Raw genomic sequence first — 18690 nt, 5'->3', positions numbered from 1 at the left:
CGATTCGATGTGGCGTTAGGATTGAGGGTAATTAACTACGTATGGAGACATAGAGACCTTGAACGTGCATGTGTGAGAGGTATACATGTATGCGTGGGATGTGTGTGCGCGCGCGCGCATGATCGAGATAAAAGAAAGAAGACATAAGTCATAAGATCAACGACATGGGAGAGACGGATCGGTATGACAATATGCATGCATGTGAGAATGCATGGAAGAAGTCCCGACAATTGAGCATGTGTTTTTGTCTTTAAGAGATAGTGGCGTGGGCTGGAGCATGCATCTATGGCGAGCAGAGGGAGTGAGGCGCAATGATTGTGCAAAGGAGACCAACCTATAAATGCATATGTATGGAGAGACATATATAGTGTGGGTGATAGGAAGCAAGACTCCGTGCGAGAAAGAAATGTTGACGGAGAAACTACAGATAGATACAGAGATGGAGAAGCTAGCTAGAGGGACATCCGCTAGTTTGGGTGTTGGAGATGATCGTCGGGTGGTTCAAAGGGTGAAGTTATATATGTGTGTGAGAGGGCACTTGACTGCATGTAGAGAGAAACATATGTAGTGTGCGTGATAGGAATCAAGAGTGAGGGCGAGAAAGAAGGTTGATGGAGAAACAGATAAATAGAAAGATAAAGATGCTAGCTAGTGTGCATTACAGATAGGAGTCGAGTGGATCAGAAGGTTGGGTTATGTGTGTGGGTGTGAGAGAGATAGAGAGAGGGTGTGTGTGAGTCACATACAAACAGATATCAGAGAGAAATGAGATCCAGAGAGACGGAGTTTTGTGTGTGCGAGAGAGAAAGATATTTCACATCGAGAGTGATAGCTAGAGAGACATACGAGGGATCGCAAGATATCTCTAGGGAGAGAGGGTGTGTGTGAGCGACATACAAGAGAACAATGGAGAAATATGAGACCCTGGGAGAAAGAGTTTGTGTTTGTGTGTGAGAAAGAGATATTGATGAGGAAGAGTCATAGGTTCTCATATCTAAGGAGCGAAAGACATCTCTGTATGAGGGGTGTGCGAGTGGCACACATGGGAATAGTAGAGAGAAATGAGACCCCGGGAGACAAAGTTTTGTGTTTGTGTGAGAGAAAGAGATTCCACATGGAGAATCATAGTTAGAGACACATAGCAGGGAGCGAGATATACTTAGAGAGAGATAGAGTGATGAAGGTCGAGGGAGAGAGTACTGTCAGTGTGTTATGAAGATAAAAGATCATTGTCGACATACATGTAGCACGAGAGATACCTGAGAGACGATGAACGTGTATAGGTCCAGAGAGATAGTCCTATATAAGCATGAGTGATAGCTATATGAGACGAATATCTGGATTAAAAGGGATTCAAATATTTAAACTGGATATCACGACATCGATAATATCATAATGCAAATTGGTGTATCAAACATGCATATTCATTTGAATTTGGGCACACGTGTAATTTATATAGTTTATCAATATTGGTGATCCATAGATTCTTCAATTACAAACAATGCATGGTTTATATGCAATTAATGTCTAAACGGGATTACACTATATGTTGCGTGTGTGAAACACATTATACATGTTTGAGAAGTAAAAAAAACCACATGAAACACACATTAATTGGAGACAGTTAGCGAGGAATGCATACATTGGATTTCAACATAAAGTGGTTTCAAATATTTGAAAATCCAAATTGATGGATACAACCTTATGAATCTGAGATCATGCCATTTGTAAACCATATTTATGTGTAAATGGTGTTGTGCTTTTGAAAGTATATATTAAAAAATGATGTATATAGAATGTAATTCCAATTGAAAATGGATCCCGCCCGAAAAAATAGAATACAAACGGGATTCAAATTGAGTTGGCACGGTAAACGTGCACTCTGCAAAATTTGAACAAAGCGGGGAAAGTCGCAGTAACCGCCCGGAACCAAAATCTGCGAGATGGAAATCACTGCTGCCTATCCCTGCCATGCAAAGCCTATATGCTGGATTTCTATAGGTTTCGATAGGGGTAGGTTTGTAATTTCACCCAAACATGACGTAACCGCCTCTCACCGGGATTCATACACGGTGGGCGCCAAAACACAGTGTGTCCTTGGCCGAAATCGACTCCCTCCCCGATTCATATTCATACACGGTGGGCGCCAAAAACAAACTCTCGTCGGCAAATATTCGGTGTATGCGAGATTACCGTCCTATCCCCGACCGACTAGTGTTGTTGTGATGTAGTAGAAATTTGAAATGGGGGCTAATTTTGTAAATTTCCTTGCATTTGAGACAAGCGCGCCCTGAATACATGGTTCCCCCCTTCCTCTCTACCTCCCTTTTCCCCATTCGTACTCCGTGGGCGCCAAAACACCCTCTCCACCCCTCCCTCCTCCGTCCGCCGCCGTCCGCCACCCCATCCACCGTCGTCTTCCTCCACCATGCCGGAGCTGATACCCCGACACTGCCGTCCATTACAAGAGATCGACCTCTCTCATCCACGGCTTCGGACCAGGATCCTTGCATCCCGTCCTCTCGCTTCATCCCCGCCGTCGTCCACCTTGCTGGCGCCGCTCCTACGACCGTCTCGTCCACCGCGCCCCGTCGCCACCGTCTACCCTCCTAGATCTGCTTCCACGCCGCCGACAGCCATCACTACTGTAGCACCGTCAAATTCTCAGCAGATGCCTACACGGCGCCGCACCAGAGGCAGTACTCTTTCATATCTGCTCAACTTATTTATCGTAGCAAGAAAATAGATCGCCACTGCTTTACTCTGATTTCTTGTCTTGGTTGCGAAGTTGCCTTTGTCCGGTTTGCACCTTCAGATCCGCCATGGCACGCTCAACACCATACTCGCAATGCTTATGGTTTTCCCCTTTTATATTCCACACTAGTTAAATCACAGTAGACTAAATTTCAAAATTTGGTCAGTCGATTTTTCAGAGCTCGCCGGAGTTCGCCGATGCGATCGAAGGGGCTCGGGTGGTTGTGGGGCCTCGCCGAACAAAGAAAACTCGACGCGGGTGGGGGTTGGGGTGGGGGTGGGGGATGGGGGTGGCGGAGGAACACGGGCGGTGGGGGCTGGTGGTCCGGCCGGCGGCCCGTGCGGTGTTCTGTATGGGAAGAATCAGAGACGAGGAAGAAGAAGAGTTAGGAGACGTAGGATCTTCATCCAACCGCCTGAAATGGTCGAGAGACAGCTAGGAGTTGCATTCTTAATGCGCTATGGTTCATCATGTGTGGGCACTGCGCAACCAACATTTTATTATCCAAAATCTGCTTGCTCTTCTTTACCATGTTCCTCTTTCGTTCTTCTTTAATATGTACTCTCTTCATTCCTAATACAAGTCTTTGTATAGATTCCACCATGGACTACATATGGAGCAAAATGAGTGAATCTACACTCTAAAATGTACCTGGATACATCTGTATGTGATCCATAGTGGAAATCTCTACCAAGACTTATATTTTGGAACGGAGGGAGTATGATAGTAGTACAGTATGTTCCTTGTACTGAAGATGAGCAGGGACATTTGCAGTGTAGAGGTCTATACGGTCGGTTGTGATGGACACTTTGAGCCTCTTTGATTCGTAGGATCTTGTAAACATAGGAATAGGATTTGTAGTGGCCTGCCCACTTGAATCCTATACGAATAGCAAGGAAATGCGGGGAGCTGTGTCGCCTTTGAGAGTTACATTGATATTAACAGTACCGCACCTTCACTTGAAGAGAGCTAGTATCCGAAGCCTTTCTAGCCGTACCGGCAATACTAGCACATATATTCCAGCAAGTTCCACTTTGTTGATTTTACTCTGATGCTTAAGGTTTTCCCGTTATATCTACACTATGATATGTGTAGCTGCTTTGTGTCGCACTAGCAGCAGTCCACTCTTGAAGCTAAACACTGCAATGACTTACCTAAATTGGCACCAAGGCATTGAGTGCCATTCTGGATGCAATGAAACTCATACGCTCCCCACCTGTTGATTCTTGTTCAGAATATCATCCTAATGACTATTCTAACCTCGAGGAGTCAAAGGCAGATGGCCTGTCCTGTTCACCAATCAAGGTGCCTGTTCTAATTTGGCAATGTTTTGTTGATTGCGGGTATCTTGCATATGTTGTCTTGCATTTCTTCTACTTTGTTGCACCTCCATCTGCTTAGTTTACTCATCATATATGTCAAGATGTCATGCCCATCCATTATCAATACATATTCCATCTGTCATCATACCATGTTTTTCCACTCAAATGTTGTTCTTGTGCATCAGACATCAAAAAGGAAGAGGGTAATTGCCAAACCTGAAGGAGCACCAGCAAAGTCCTTGAAAAACATGGTGGTGCCGGAGAAATCAGACAGCACCCCACTTATATTGGCTGTACAACCAGTGACACAAAACGTAGGACCGACTCCAGCAGACTGTACCCATACTTCACTAGCCACACCACTAGCCCCACCACACAGGACCTGCACTCCAGCAAAAGGTATACCGATTTCATTTGCCATAGCACTACTTGTACCATAGAAAAATCCACTCCAGCAAAAAGTACAGCAAGTCCACTGGCCGAAGACCTATCCCAACTGCAGAGACGGCCAATTCCTGCAGATTGGAACCCCATTCCATTTATTCCTAGTTTAAAAGACAATGCTTTCAATGTTGTTAGGGACTACGTGCATATATTCCCATCATGGGAAGATTATTGTGAAGACAAACACCATTTTCACATCTTCCTGTCCAACTTACGTGTAAGTGCTATTATTCATGGTTATTATTTTCCTGTTTTCTGCTGATTGAACACATGAATGATTTACATTACATTGTTGTAACTAGGCGAGGGTCAATCTGGATAGTCATGACGAGCAAAGCTTGCTTGTGCTTTTCAAGGAAGCATTGCAGCAGTATCGGTGTTACCTGAGGAAATCACACTTTGATGGAAAGTCTATAAACGAATTTCCGGTGAAGTCTCCTGTGCTAAATTTAGAAGACATTGAATGGAAAAACCTTTTTATGCACTGGTCTCGTTCCCAGGATGAGGTACTGTCTATGAAATCACATGACAATTTGAACTTCTACTTTTCCGCATGTGCCTTACGGATCTTTTTTGCAGGAAATCTGCTCGAAGAAGAATTCTGGTTTGACAAGAACGACCGGATATCGCAAATATGCTGCCCGCTGCTTTGCTCTTGTTAGTACATGTTGTCCTGTATCACTATACTTGCATACATACCTGGTTCATTATGTGACAGCAGTATGCATGATAGCTTGCTTATCAATTGTTCGCTCCAAATTATCTGATCTGTATGAATGGTTACATTAGTGTAGAATATATCCAATGCCAATGTTTTTTAGCTCTGCATTGTTCTTGTAAGTACATGCTGTCCTTTATCAGTGTACTTATAATGACAGGTAGTTGTTCATGTACCATCACTCTGCACCTTATTTTCCTTTGCCCTCCATTTTCTACACATCAGATCTATATTTACTCTTACCATAAGGTTGGTACTGAAGAAGTTTAGCTATGCATTGTTCTTGGCTGTACCTTCTGCCTGTATCGCTGCACTTACATTTATAGCTACTTGGTTATGTAGCATCACTCTTCATCTTATCTTAAATATTCTCCATTTTTTCGTATATTATCACATCTATATTTACTCTTAACAAAATGTAGAATAAAGGCAATGCTTTTGAAGAAGATTATGTGGTAAACTTCTTGAATTGCCCCCCCCCCATCAGCATGGACAAGGCCTTTATAGAGCCTGTCTTCACCAATAATGTAAGTTTGTCCATCTCAAGCCTTCAAACTTTGTTGTATATATTTGGTTAGGCATGAATACAACAGCTGTTTATTTTTGGTGTTTGCATCAAATTGCTTGTTTAAAGTTTATTATGTAGTTCATAAACAAAAGTTTGTCCTTTCCCAATTTAAGTTTTCAGTTGTACAACCAACTTCCTTCTTCATACCATGTAAATTAAACTATACAGAGCAAGTGATCTTCTTTTGCACTGCATGTATGCTTCTGTTCTTCATCCGTAATCCAGTGGTGTGGTGAACCTACCCACCACAGCACAATGTCATATTCTGCAATGTCTTAACTATGAACAATGTCATATCATTCTACTATTATTTAAACCGTCTCTTTATTTGCCAATCTGAAATGGTATAAATTGACAACACACTAACCATTGATACTTATGAGTTCTTGATCTGTAATCCAGTGGTGTCGTGAAGCTGCCAACTCCTTCACAATGTCATTTCCTGCCATGTCTTGACCTGAACAATACCATATTGTGTTAATGCAAATTTAAACTGTGTCACTTTATTCGTCAGTAAGAAATGTGATGAATTGTAAGCACTGATACTTTTATGTGCAAAACCTGTCATCTGTCTGCTTGTTTATCTTTCAGAGTGAGGAAGATATAAGTGTTGAACAAGCGCAGTCTCATCATCTTGCTCAGCTGCTTGCGCTGCAGCTCCCCAGCAGGGCTAACCTTTCTTGAACTCTATTGAAGTGTTGTTGGTTTTGTATATTATTTTGTCGGCGTGTTTATTTGCACTAGTGGCAATCTTTGATGCCCAGTGTATGTAATCTGTTGTCTGCTTGTGCTTTATTATCATAGTGGCGAGCTTTGATGCCCAGTGGATGTAACATGCCGTAATTTCTTTATTGTATAGTATAGGTTTTTTCTTATTCACGATGATGCAGTTATTTTACTGTATATATATCCTGTCTTCGCAGTAAACCGGCCAAACCGTAAAATTACGGTACATAATCGGGCCGTCATGCAATCACGATGTAGGTTGGGCCTGAAACGTGCCGATCAGCTCACGGGCCGGCAGCAGCCCGAAATGAACCCCGGCCCATGATTGTGCGAATCAAATCACGGGCTTTTAACAGGCCGAAAAATTGTCTCGGTCCTTGTTTGGACCAATCAGATATCGGCTGTGAGCAGGCCGGATGCAAACCGGGCCGTAGTTAGGCCCAACTATATGACGGGCTTTTAACAGGCTGAAATTAATATAGGGCCGAAATTTTAAACGGGCCCTTAATAGGCCAAAACTAATATCAGGTCGAATTACTAAGTGGGCCTTTAGCAAGTGGGCCCAAAAGCATAGTGTCCAGTTGACGGGACGAATCCGATATGGGCCATAATTAGGCCCAAAACCTCTTAAAGGGCCGGACCTGGTCTGGGCCGTAATTTGGCCCAGAACATGGTAGGCTTTTAACGGGTCGGATCTCATATGGGCCACTATTAGGCCCAGAGCGTGGCAGGCCATTAATAGACGGAATCAAATATGGGCCGGCATTTGGCCCAAAACATGGCAGCTAGTTAACGGGTCGGCCTACTAGGGTCCTCAAAATATTGTGGGCCTACAGCTGGGCCGACCCATTAATGTCGGCGAAATCTCATGGGCCTTTAGCTGGGCCGGCCCATTATGATCCGCAAGAATTTTGTGGGCCTTTACCTGGGCCGGCCTATTATGGCACACGAAAATCTTGTGGGCCTTTACCTGGGCCGGCCCATTATGGCCCGCGAAACCTTGTGGGCCTTTAGCTGGGCCAACCCATTATGATCCGCAAAATCTCGTGGGCCTTTAGCTGGACTGGCCCATTATGGTCCGCAAAATCTTGTGGGCCTTTAGGTGGGCCGGCCCATTTAAACTTGTTGGGTCGTGCCATGTGTCGACATATCATAGGCGCATTCTGTCCAGTGAGTGGATGACATCTGTCCCGACGATGAGCCGACACGTGTTTCCTCTAGCCAATGATGATTTTACACATGGAAAATCCCCATTGGTCGGGGTTGTTAACGGGTTATCGGATCGAAAACCCGACCCGATAGCTTAACGGCGTTCCGTTACGGTGGATGCCACGTGTCGGTCACCCTTGACGAAAGCACTTCTGTGACGCGTGATTTATCGTCATGGCAGTGGACACTTCTGTGATGATAATTTTGGTAGTGTCATGGAACACTTCTACGACAGCACATGTATGACTATCTTGATTCTGTCATAAATTTGTCGTGGATGTACATGCATGACAAAAAAAGCGACCTACTGTGACAAACACGTATCATCACAGAAGTGTATTTTTTTTTGTAGTGTAGCATTCCACATCAAAAATTATATTTTTATCATTTACCTACTCGAGAACGAGCAGGAATTAAGCTTGGGGATACTGATACGTCTCCGTCGTATCTATAATTTTTGATTGTTCCATGCCAATATTATACAACTTTCATATACTTTCGGCAACTTTTTATACTATTTTTGGGACTAACATATTGATCCAGTGCCCAGTGCCAGTTCCTGTTTGTTGGATGTTTTTTTCGCAGAAAATCCATATCAAACGGAGTCCAAACGGGATAAAAACTGACGGAGATTTTTTTGGAATATATGTGAATTTTGGGAAGTGGAGTCAACGCGAGACGATGCTCGAGGGGCCCACAAGGCAGGGGGCATGCCCCAGGGGGTGGGTGCGCCCCTGACCCTCGTGGCCACCGTGTAAGGCAGTTGGTGTCCTTATTTTTCCGCAAGAAAGCCAATATCCGGATGGAAATCGTGTTCACATTTTAGCCCAATCGGAGTTAAGGATCTCCGGGAATATAAGAAACGGTGAAAGGGAAGAATGAGTGAGCGCAGAAACAGAGAGAGACAGAGAGACAGATCCAATCTCGGAGGGGCTCTCGCCCCTCCACTGCCATGGAGGCCATGGACCAGAGGGCGAACCCTTCTCCCATCTAGGGAGAAGGTCAAGGAAGAAGAAGAAGAAGAAGGGGCCCCTCTCCCCCTCTCTCCCGGTGGTGCCGGAACGCCGCCGGGGCCATCATCATCACCGCAATCTACACCAATACCTCTGTCATCTTCACCAACATCTCCATCACCTTCCCCCATCTATCTACAGCGGTCCACTCTCCCGCAACTCGTTGTACCTTCTACTTGAACATGGTGCTTTATGCTTCATATTATTATCCAATGGTGTGTTGCCATCCTATGATGTCTGAGTAGATTTTCGTTGTCCCATCGGTAATTGGTGAATTGCTATGATTGATTTAATTTGCTTGTGGTTACGTTGCTGTTCTTTGGTGCCCATCATATGAGCGCGCGCATGGATCACACATAGGGCTGGTTGTATGTTGATAGGACTGTGTATTGGAGGGCAAGAGTGACAGAAGCTTCAACCTAGTATAGAAACTGATGCATACGGGATTGAAGGGGGACCAATATATCTTAATGCTATGGTTGGGTTTTACCTTAATGAACGTTAGTAGTTGCGGATGCTTGCTAATAGTTCCAATCATTAGTGCATAGAATTCCAAGACAGGGATGACATGCTAGCAGTGGCCTCTCCTACATAAAACTTGCTATCGGTCTAGTAAAGTAGTCAATTGCTTAGGGACAATTACTCAACTCCTACCACCACTTTTCTACACTCGCTATACTAAATTTATTTCTTCTTTACCTAAAACAGCCCCTAGTTTTTATTCACACGCTCTTTATTATCTTGCAAACCTATACAAAAACACCTACAAAGTACTTCTAGTTTCATACTTGTTCTAGGTAAAGCGAACGTTAAGCGTACGTAGAGTTGTATCGGTGGTCGATAGAACTTGAGGGAATATTTGTTCTACCTTTAGCTCCTCGTTGGGTTCGACACTCTTACTTATCGAAAGAGGCTACAATTAATCCCCTATACTTGTGGGTTATCAGTAAAATTACCTCATCAAGTTCTACCTTCCTCCCACTCACTTCTTTCGATAGAAACTCCTTCTCTAGAAAATATCTATTCTTAGCAACGAATATCTTGCCTTCGGATCTATGATAGAAGGTGTACCCAACAGTTTCTTTTGGGTATCCTATGCAGATGCACTTCTCCGATTTGGGTTCGAGCTTATTAGTTTGAAACTTTTTCACATAAGCATCGCAGCCCCAAACTTTAAGAAACGACGGCTTAGGTTTCTTGCTAAACCACAGTTCATATGGTGTCGTCTCAATAGATTTTTAGACGGTGCGTTATTTAACGTGAATGCAACTGTCTCTAATGCATAACCCCAAAATGATAGTGGTAAATTGGTAAGAGACATCATAAATCGCACCATATCTAATAAAGTACGGTTACGACGTTTGGACACACCATTACGCTGTGGTGTTCCAGGTGGCATGAGTCGACATTGTTTCAACTGAAGGCCAAACTCATAACTCAAATATTCCGTCTCCGCGATCAGATCGTAGAAACTTTATTTTCTTGTTACGATGATTCTCCACTTCACTCCGAAACTCTTTGAACTTTTCAAACGTTTCATACTTGTGTTTCATTAAGTAGATATACTCATATCTGCTCAAATCATCTGTGAAGGTCAGAAAATAACGATACCCGCCGCGAGCCTCAACACTCATTGGATCGCATACATCAGTATGTATTATTTCTAATAAGTCTGTTGCTCGCTCCATTGTTCCAGAGAACGGAGTCTTAGTCATCTTGCCCATGAGGCATGGTTCGCAAGCATCAAGTGATTCCAAAAGTCCATCAGCATGGAGTTTCTTCATGCACTTTACACCAATATGACCTAAACGGCAGTGCCACAAATATGTTGCACTATCATTATTAACTTTGCTTCTTTTGGCTTCAATATTATGAATATGTGTATCACTACGATCGAGATTTAATAAACCATTCACCTTGGGTGTATGACCACAGTAGATCGTATTCATGTAAACAGAATAACAATTATTTTTTGACTTAAATGAATAACCGTATTGCAATAAACATGATCCAGTCATATTATGCTCAACACAAACACCAAATAACATTTATTTTAGGTTCAACACTAATCCCAAAGGTAAAGGGAGCGTGCGATGGTGATCTTATCAACCTTGGAATCACTTCCAACACACATCGTCACCTTGCTCTTAACTAGTCTTTGTTCATTTTGTAACTCCTGTTTCAAGTTACTAATCATAGCGACTGAACCAGTATCAAATACCCAGGGGTTACTATGAACACTAGTAAAGTACACATTAATAACATGTATATCATATATACTTTTGTTCACTTTGCCATCCTTCTTATCCGCCAAATATTTGGAACAGTTTCACTTCCAGTGACCATTTCCTTTGCAGTAGAAGCACTCAGTTTCAGGCTTGGGTCTAGCTTTGGGCTTCTTCATGGGAGTGACAACTCGCTTGTCATTCTTCTTGAAATTCCCTTTCTTTCCCTTGTCCTTTTACTTGAAACTAGTGGTCTTGTCAACCATCAACACTTGATGCTTTTTCTTGATTTCTACCTTCGCCAATTTCAACATCGCGAAGAGCTTGGGAATCGTTTCCGTTATAACTTGCATATTATAGTTCATCACGAAGTTCTATTAACTTGGTGATAGTGACTAGAGAACTCTGTCAATCACTATCTTATCTGGAAGATTAACTTCCACTTGATTCAAGTGATTGTAGTACTCAGACATTTTGAGCACATGCTCACTAGGTGAGCTATTCTCCTCCATCTTGTAGGCAAAGTACATGTCAGAGGTCTCATACCTCTTAACACAGGCATGAGTCTGAAATACCAATTTCAGCTCTTGGAACATCTCATATGCTCCATGGCATTCAAAACGTTTTTGAAGTCCCGGTTCTAAGCCTTAAAGTATGGCGCACTAAACTATCAAGTAGTCATCATACCGAGCTTGTCAAACGTTCATAACGTCTGCATATGCTCCTGCAAAAGTCCATCACCCAACGGTGCATCAAGGACATAGTTTTCTCTAGGAACATATCATAAATAAAACGGGAAGCTATACGCGAGCAATTGATCTACAACATAGATATGTAAATACTATCAGGACTAAGTTCATGATAAATTCAAGTTCAATTAATCATATTACTTAAGAACTCCCACTTAGATAGACATCCCTCTAATCATCTAAGTGATCACGTGATCCATAACAACTAAACCATGTCCGATCATCACGTGAGATGGAGTAGTTTTCAATGGTGAACATCACTATGTTGATCATATCTACTATATGATTCACGCTCGACCTTTCGGTCTCAGTGTTCCGAGGCCATATCTGCATATGCTAGGCTTGTCAAGTTTAACCCGAGTATTCTGCATGTGCAAAACTGGCTTGCACCCATTGTATGTGAATGTAGAGCTTATCACACCCGATCATCATGTGGTGTCTCGGCACGACGAACTGTAGCAACGGTGCATACTCTGGAAGAACACTTATACCTTGAAATTCAGTGAGAAATCATCTTATAATGCTACTGTCGTACTAAGCAAAATAAGATGCATAAAGGATAAACATCACATGCAATCAATATAAGTGATATGATATGGCCATCATCATCTCGTGCCTTTGATCTCCATCTCCAAAGCATCGTCATGATCACCATCGTCACCGGCTTGACACCTTTATCTCCATCGTAGCATCGTTGTCGTCTCGCCAACTATTGCTTCCACGACTATCGCTACCGCTTAGTGATAAAGTAAAGCAATTACATGGCATTTGCATTTCATACAATAAAGCGACAACCATATGGCTCCTGCCAGTTGCCGATAATTGTGTTACAAAACATGATCATCTCATACAACAATTTATATAATCACATCTTGACCATATCACATCACAACATGTCCTTCAAAAACAAGTTAGACATCCTCTACTTTGTTGTTCCAAGTTTTACGTGGCTGCTACGGGCTTAGCAAGAACTGTTCTTACCTACGCATCAAAAACCACAACGCGGTATAGTGATTGCTTTTTAATCTTTAGAAAGAACTCTGTCCATTGAATCCGATTCAACTAAAGTTGGAGAAACTGACACCCGCCAGCCACCTGTGAGCAAAGCACGTCGGTAGAACCAGTCTCATGAACGCGGTCATGTAATGTCGGTCCGGGCCGCTTCATCCAGCAATACCGTCGAATCAAGAAACAACCAGTGACGGCAAGCAATATGTATATACCCACGCCCACAACTCCTTTGTGTTCTACTCGTGCATATAACATCTACGCATAAACCTGGCTCGGATGCCACTGTTGGGAAACATAGTATTTCAAAATTTCCCTACGATCACGCAAGATCTATCTAGGAGAAGCATAGCAACGAGCGGGGAGAGTGTGTCCACATACCCTCGTAGACCGAAAGCGGAAGCGTTAAGTAACGCGGTTGATGTAGTCGAATGTCTTCGCGATCCAACCTATCAAGTACCGAACGCATGACACCTCCACGATGTACACACGTTCAGATCGGTGACATCCCTCGTACTCTTGATCCAGCTAAGGCCGAGGGAGAGTTTCGTCAGCACGACAGCGTGGTGACGGTGATGATGAATTTACCGACGCAGGGCTTCGCCTAAGCACTACGACGATTTGACCGAGGTGGAAAACTGTGGAGGGGGGCACCACACACGGCTAAGAAAATTTTTGGAGTGCCTTTGGGGTGCCCCCCTGCCCACGTATATAAAGGAGGGGGAAGAGGAGGCCTGCCTAAGAGGGGCGCACCTATAGGGGGAGTCCAACTAGGATTCCCAATCCTAGTTGGGTCCCCTTCCATTTCCAAGAGGGGAGAGAAGGAAGGAGTAGGAGAGGGAGAAGGAAATAGAGGGGGGCACCGCCCCCTCCCTAGTCCAATTTAGACTTGCCATGGGGGGCGCATGGCCACCCCTTGAGGCCCTTCTCTCCTTTCCCGTATGGCCCACTACTTCCCCCGACGAATTCCCATAACTCTCCGATACTCTGAAAAATACCCGAATCACTCGGAACCTTTCCGATGTCCGAATATAGCCTTCCAATATATCGATCTTTACGTTTCGACCATTTTGAGACTCCTCTTCATGTCCGTGATCTCATCTGGGACTCCAAACAACCTTCGGTACATGAAATCACATAACTCATAATACAAATCGTCATCGAACGTTAAGCGTGCGGACCCTACGGGTTGGAGAACTATGTAGACACGACCGAGACACATCTCCGGTCAATAACCAATAGCGGGACCTGGATGCTCACATTGGCTCCTACATATTTTACGAAGATCTTTATCGGTCAAACCGCATAACAACAAATGTTGTTCCCTTTGTCATTAGTATGTTACTTGCCCGAGATTCGATCATTGGTATCCTCATACCTAGTTCAATCTCGTTACTGGCAAGTCTATTTACTCGTTCCGTAATGCATCATCCCGTAACTAACTCTTTAGTCACATTGCTTGCAAGGCTTATAGTGATGAGCATTACCGAGAGGGCCCAGAGATACCTCTCCGACAATCGGTGTGACAAATCCTAATCTCGATCTATGCCAACTCAACAAACACCATCGGAGACACCTGTAGAGCATCCTTATAATCATCTAGTTACGTTGTGACGTTTGATAGCACACTAAGTGTTCCTCCGGTATTTGGGAGTTGCATGATCTCATAGTCATAGGAACATGTATAAGTCATGAAGAAAGCAATAGCAACAAACTAAATGATCATAGTGCTAAGCTAACGGATGGGTCTACTCTAATGATGTGACCCCGTTCATCAAATGACAACACATATCCATGGCTAGGAAACTTAACCATCTTTGATTAACGAGCTAATCAAATAGAGGCATACTAGGGACACTCTGTTTGTCTATGTATTCACACATGTACTAAGTTTCCGGTTAATACAATTCTAGCATGAATAGTAAACATTTACCATGATATAAGGAAATATAAATAACAACGTTATTATTGCCTCTAGGGCATATTTCCTTCAAGAATGGCCATGGCAACCAGCGCCACGATCTCCCGGCGGCAGCCAAATGTTGGGGAACGTAGTAATTTCAAAAAATTTCCTACGCACACGCAAGATCATGGTGATGCATAGCAACAAGATGGAAGAGTATCGTCCACATACCCTCGTAGACCGTAAGTGGAAGCGTTATGAGAACGTGGTTGATGTAGTTGTACGTCTTCACGTTCCGACCGATCCAAGTACCAAACGTACGGCACCTCCGAGTTCAGCACATGTTCAGCTCGATGACGTCTCACTAACTCTGATCCAGCAGAGCTTCACAGGAGAGTTCCCTCAACATGACGGCGTGATGATAGTGATGATGTTGCTACCGACGCAGGGCTTCGCCTAAGCACCGCTATGATATGATCGAGGTGGATTATGGTGGAGGGGGCACCGCACACGGCTAAGGGATCAATGATCAACTTGTGTGTCTTGGGGTGCCCCTGCCCCTGTATATAAAGGAGCAAGGGGGAGGTGCTACCTCCTGAGCACTACGTTGGTTTTCCCCGAAGAGGAAGGGATGATGCAGCAAAGTAGCGTAAGTATTTCCCTCAGTTTTTGAGAACCAAGGTATCAATCTAGTAGGAGGCTACGCGTGAGTCCCTCGCACCTGCACAAAACAAATAAATCCTCGCAACCAATGCAAATAGGGGTTGTCAATCCCTATAGGGCCACTTACGAGAGTGAGATCTGATAGATATGATAAGATAATATTTTTGGTATTTTTATGATAAAATATGCAAAGTAAAATAAAGGCAAAGTAAATAGCAAAGGAAATGACTAAGTAGTAGGATATCAATATGATAAAGATAGACCCGGGGGCCATAGGTTTCACTACTGGCTTCTCTCGAGAGCATAATTATTCTACGGTGGGTGAACAAATTACTGTTGAGCAATTGACAGAATTGAGCATAGTTATGAGAATATCTAGGTATGATCATGTATATAGGCATCACGTCCGAGACAAGTAGACCGACTACTGCCTGCATCTACTACTATTACCCCACTCATCGGCCGCTATCCAGCATGCATCTAGAGTATTAAGTTAAAAACAGAGTAACACCTTTAGCAAGATGACATGATGTAGAGGGATAGACTCATGCAATATGAAGAAAACCCCATCTTGTTATCCTCGATGGCAACAATACAATACGTGCCTTGCTGCCCTTACTGTCAGCGGGAAAGGACACCGCAAGATTGAACCCAAAGCTAAGCACTTCTCCCATTGCAAGAAAGATCAATCTAGTAGGCCAAACCAAACTGATAATTCGAAGAGACTTGCAAAGATAACCAATCATACATAAAAGAATTCAGAGAAGATTCAAATATTATTCATAGATAGACTTGATCATAAACCCACAATTCATCGGTCTCAACAAACACACCGCAAAAAGAAGATTACATCGAATAGATCTCCACAAGAGAGGGGGAGAACATTGTATTGAGATCCAAAAAGAGAGAAGAAGCCATCTAGCTACTAACTATGGACCCGTAGGTCTGAGGTAAACTACTCACACTTCATCTGAAGGGCTATGGTGTTGATGTAGAAGCCCTCCATGATCGATGCCCCCTCCGGCGGAGCTCCGGAATAGGCCCCAAGATGGGATCTCATGGATACAGAAAGTTACGGCGGTGGAATTAGGGTTTTGGCTCCTCTTCTGATTGTTTGGGGGTACGTGGATATATATAGGAGGAAGGAGTACGTCGGTGGAGCAACAGGGGGCCCACGAGGGTGGAGGGCGTGCCTAGGGTAGGCAGGCGCGCCCCCTACCTCGTGGCCTCCTGTTTTATTTCTTGACGTAGGGTCCAAGTCTCCAGGGTCTTGTTCGTTGAGAAAATCACGTTCCCGAAGGTTTCATTCCGTTTGGACTCCGTTTGATATTCCTTTTCTTCGAAACCCTAAAATAGGCAAAAAACAACAATTCTAGGCTGGGCCTCTGGTTAATAGGTTAGTCCCAAAAATAGTATAAAAGTGGATAATAAAGCCCAATAATGTCCAAAACAGTAGATAATATAGCATGAAGCAATCAAAAATTATAGATACGTTGGAGATGTATCAGGAGGCCGGCCGGCCCTTGCAGGGCGCGCTAGGAGGAGTCCTCCTCGTAGTAGGAGTAGGACTCCCCTTTCCTACTCCTATTAGGAGGGGGAAAGGAAGGAGGAGAGGGAGAAGGAAGGAGAGGGAGGAAAGGAGGAAAGGGAAGCCGACCCCCTAGTCCAATTCGATTTGGGCTAGGGGGGCGCCCTGGCTTGTCCTGCCTCTTCTCTTCCACCACTTGGCCCATGGCCCAATACTTCTTCCTCCGTATTCTCGTAACTCCCCGGTACTCCGAAAAATACCCGAATCACTCGGAACCTTTCCGATGTCCGAATATAGTTGTCCAATATATCGTTGGTTAATCAGCCGCCGTGGAAGCCGTCCTCCACGCTGCGCCGTGCCGCCAGAAGAAGCAACCGAAGGAAAATGGTGTGCAGCCGATCCAATCCGCCGCCATGCGTTGGCCCTCCCAACCGCGCCATGGCCGCGAGGCGCCAGGGCCTCGCCGTCCCATTTACTGGTGGCGCGCGGGATTTCCCGACGGCCTCCTATGGGGGTGACAAGGGGAGAGAGAGGATGGAGGAGGTTCATAAGTGTCGTCGTCGCCTGATCATATATCTTAGATTTTCACCATGAAGAAAATCCGTGCTCTAAAAAACAATGCCTTCAACAAGTCTAGTGCGAAGCACAACCAATTAAGACCAAACCTTGGGTTTTCACCTCAAAGCTAAGACTCCATACTCCTGTGCTGCCGCCCCCACTTTGCTGATGCCGCTGCTACAAGTCACGAAACACCAAGCAAACTCATCATCACCTGGAAGATTAGATCCACCATTACTAGGCCTCAGACCTTATTCCATGACCTTCTCCGCCATTGTCTTCACATTGGAAATTGAAACATCGGCATGTCCCATAATGTTAATAGACAATGAAGCTTCACATCATGCCTTCCTAAAGCCACACGGGCTGAAATAGGGGCGCACAAGACCGAGTCCCATTCGGTCCAGCAATCTACAAGCGGCACCCAAAGGAGATCTCAAGTGGAGCCTTCCAGAACTCGTTAACGACCAGATCAATGAGGGTCGACATCAAGAAGAACACCGTCTTGGCATTAGAAGAAATCTAGGACCACCTCCATTATTGAAGCAAAACCAACAGCCCCCATGCCGCCAGTCAGAACAACAGAGGAGAAGGCAACCACGACGGCACCTATGTGAACGCACCAATCGCTCCTACCTCGCCGCTCCAACTCGTGCCAAGCCATGGCTAGAATGGTCACGACAACCGGCGCCACGATCTCCCGGCGGCAACCGAAGAGCAGCGGTGATGCCACGACCTAGGGTTTCTGAAAGATCCCCCAAATCCACGCACCTCCGCCACCAGATCGTTGCCACGAGGACCTCCTGCGACGAACCTGAGCTCAGGATCCCGTGCATCGCTCCTAGGCGCCACCACAAGGAGCCGCCTCCATACCCATCATCCCGACGGAGGGGGTTCCATCACTGCCATGTTCGGAGCCGCCGCTCTGAAAGAAATATGCCCTAGAGGCAATAATAAAGTTGTTATTTATATTTCCTATATCATGATAAATGTCTATTATTCATGCTAGAATTGTATTAATCGGAAACTTAGTACATGTGTGGATACATAGACAAACAGAGTGTCCCTAGTATGCCTCTACTTGACTAGCTCGTTAATCAAAGATGGTTAAGTTTCCTAGCCATAGACATGTGTTATCATTTGATGAACGGGATCACATCATTAGAGAATGATGTGATGGACAAGACCCATCCGTTAGCTTAGCATAATGATCGTTTAGTTTTTCTGCTATTGCTTTCTTCATGACTTATACATGTTCCTCAGACTATGAGATTATGCAACTCCCGAATACCGGAGGAACA

This window comes from Triticum aestivum, chromosome 3A (genome assembly GCF_018294505.1).
Source record: "Triticum aestivum cultivar Chinese Spring chromosome 3A, IWGSC CS RefSeq v2.1, whole genome shotgun sequence".
NCBI classification, from domain to species: domain Eukaryota; kingdom Viridiplantae; phylum Streptophyta; class Magnoliopsida; order Poales; family Poaceae; genus Triticum; species Triticum aestivum.
The sequence above is the reverse complement of the archived record's forward strand: the minus strand, read 5'-3'. Positions refer to the sequence as shown.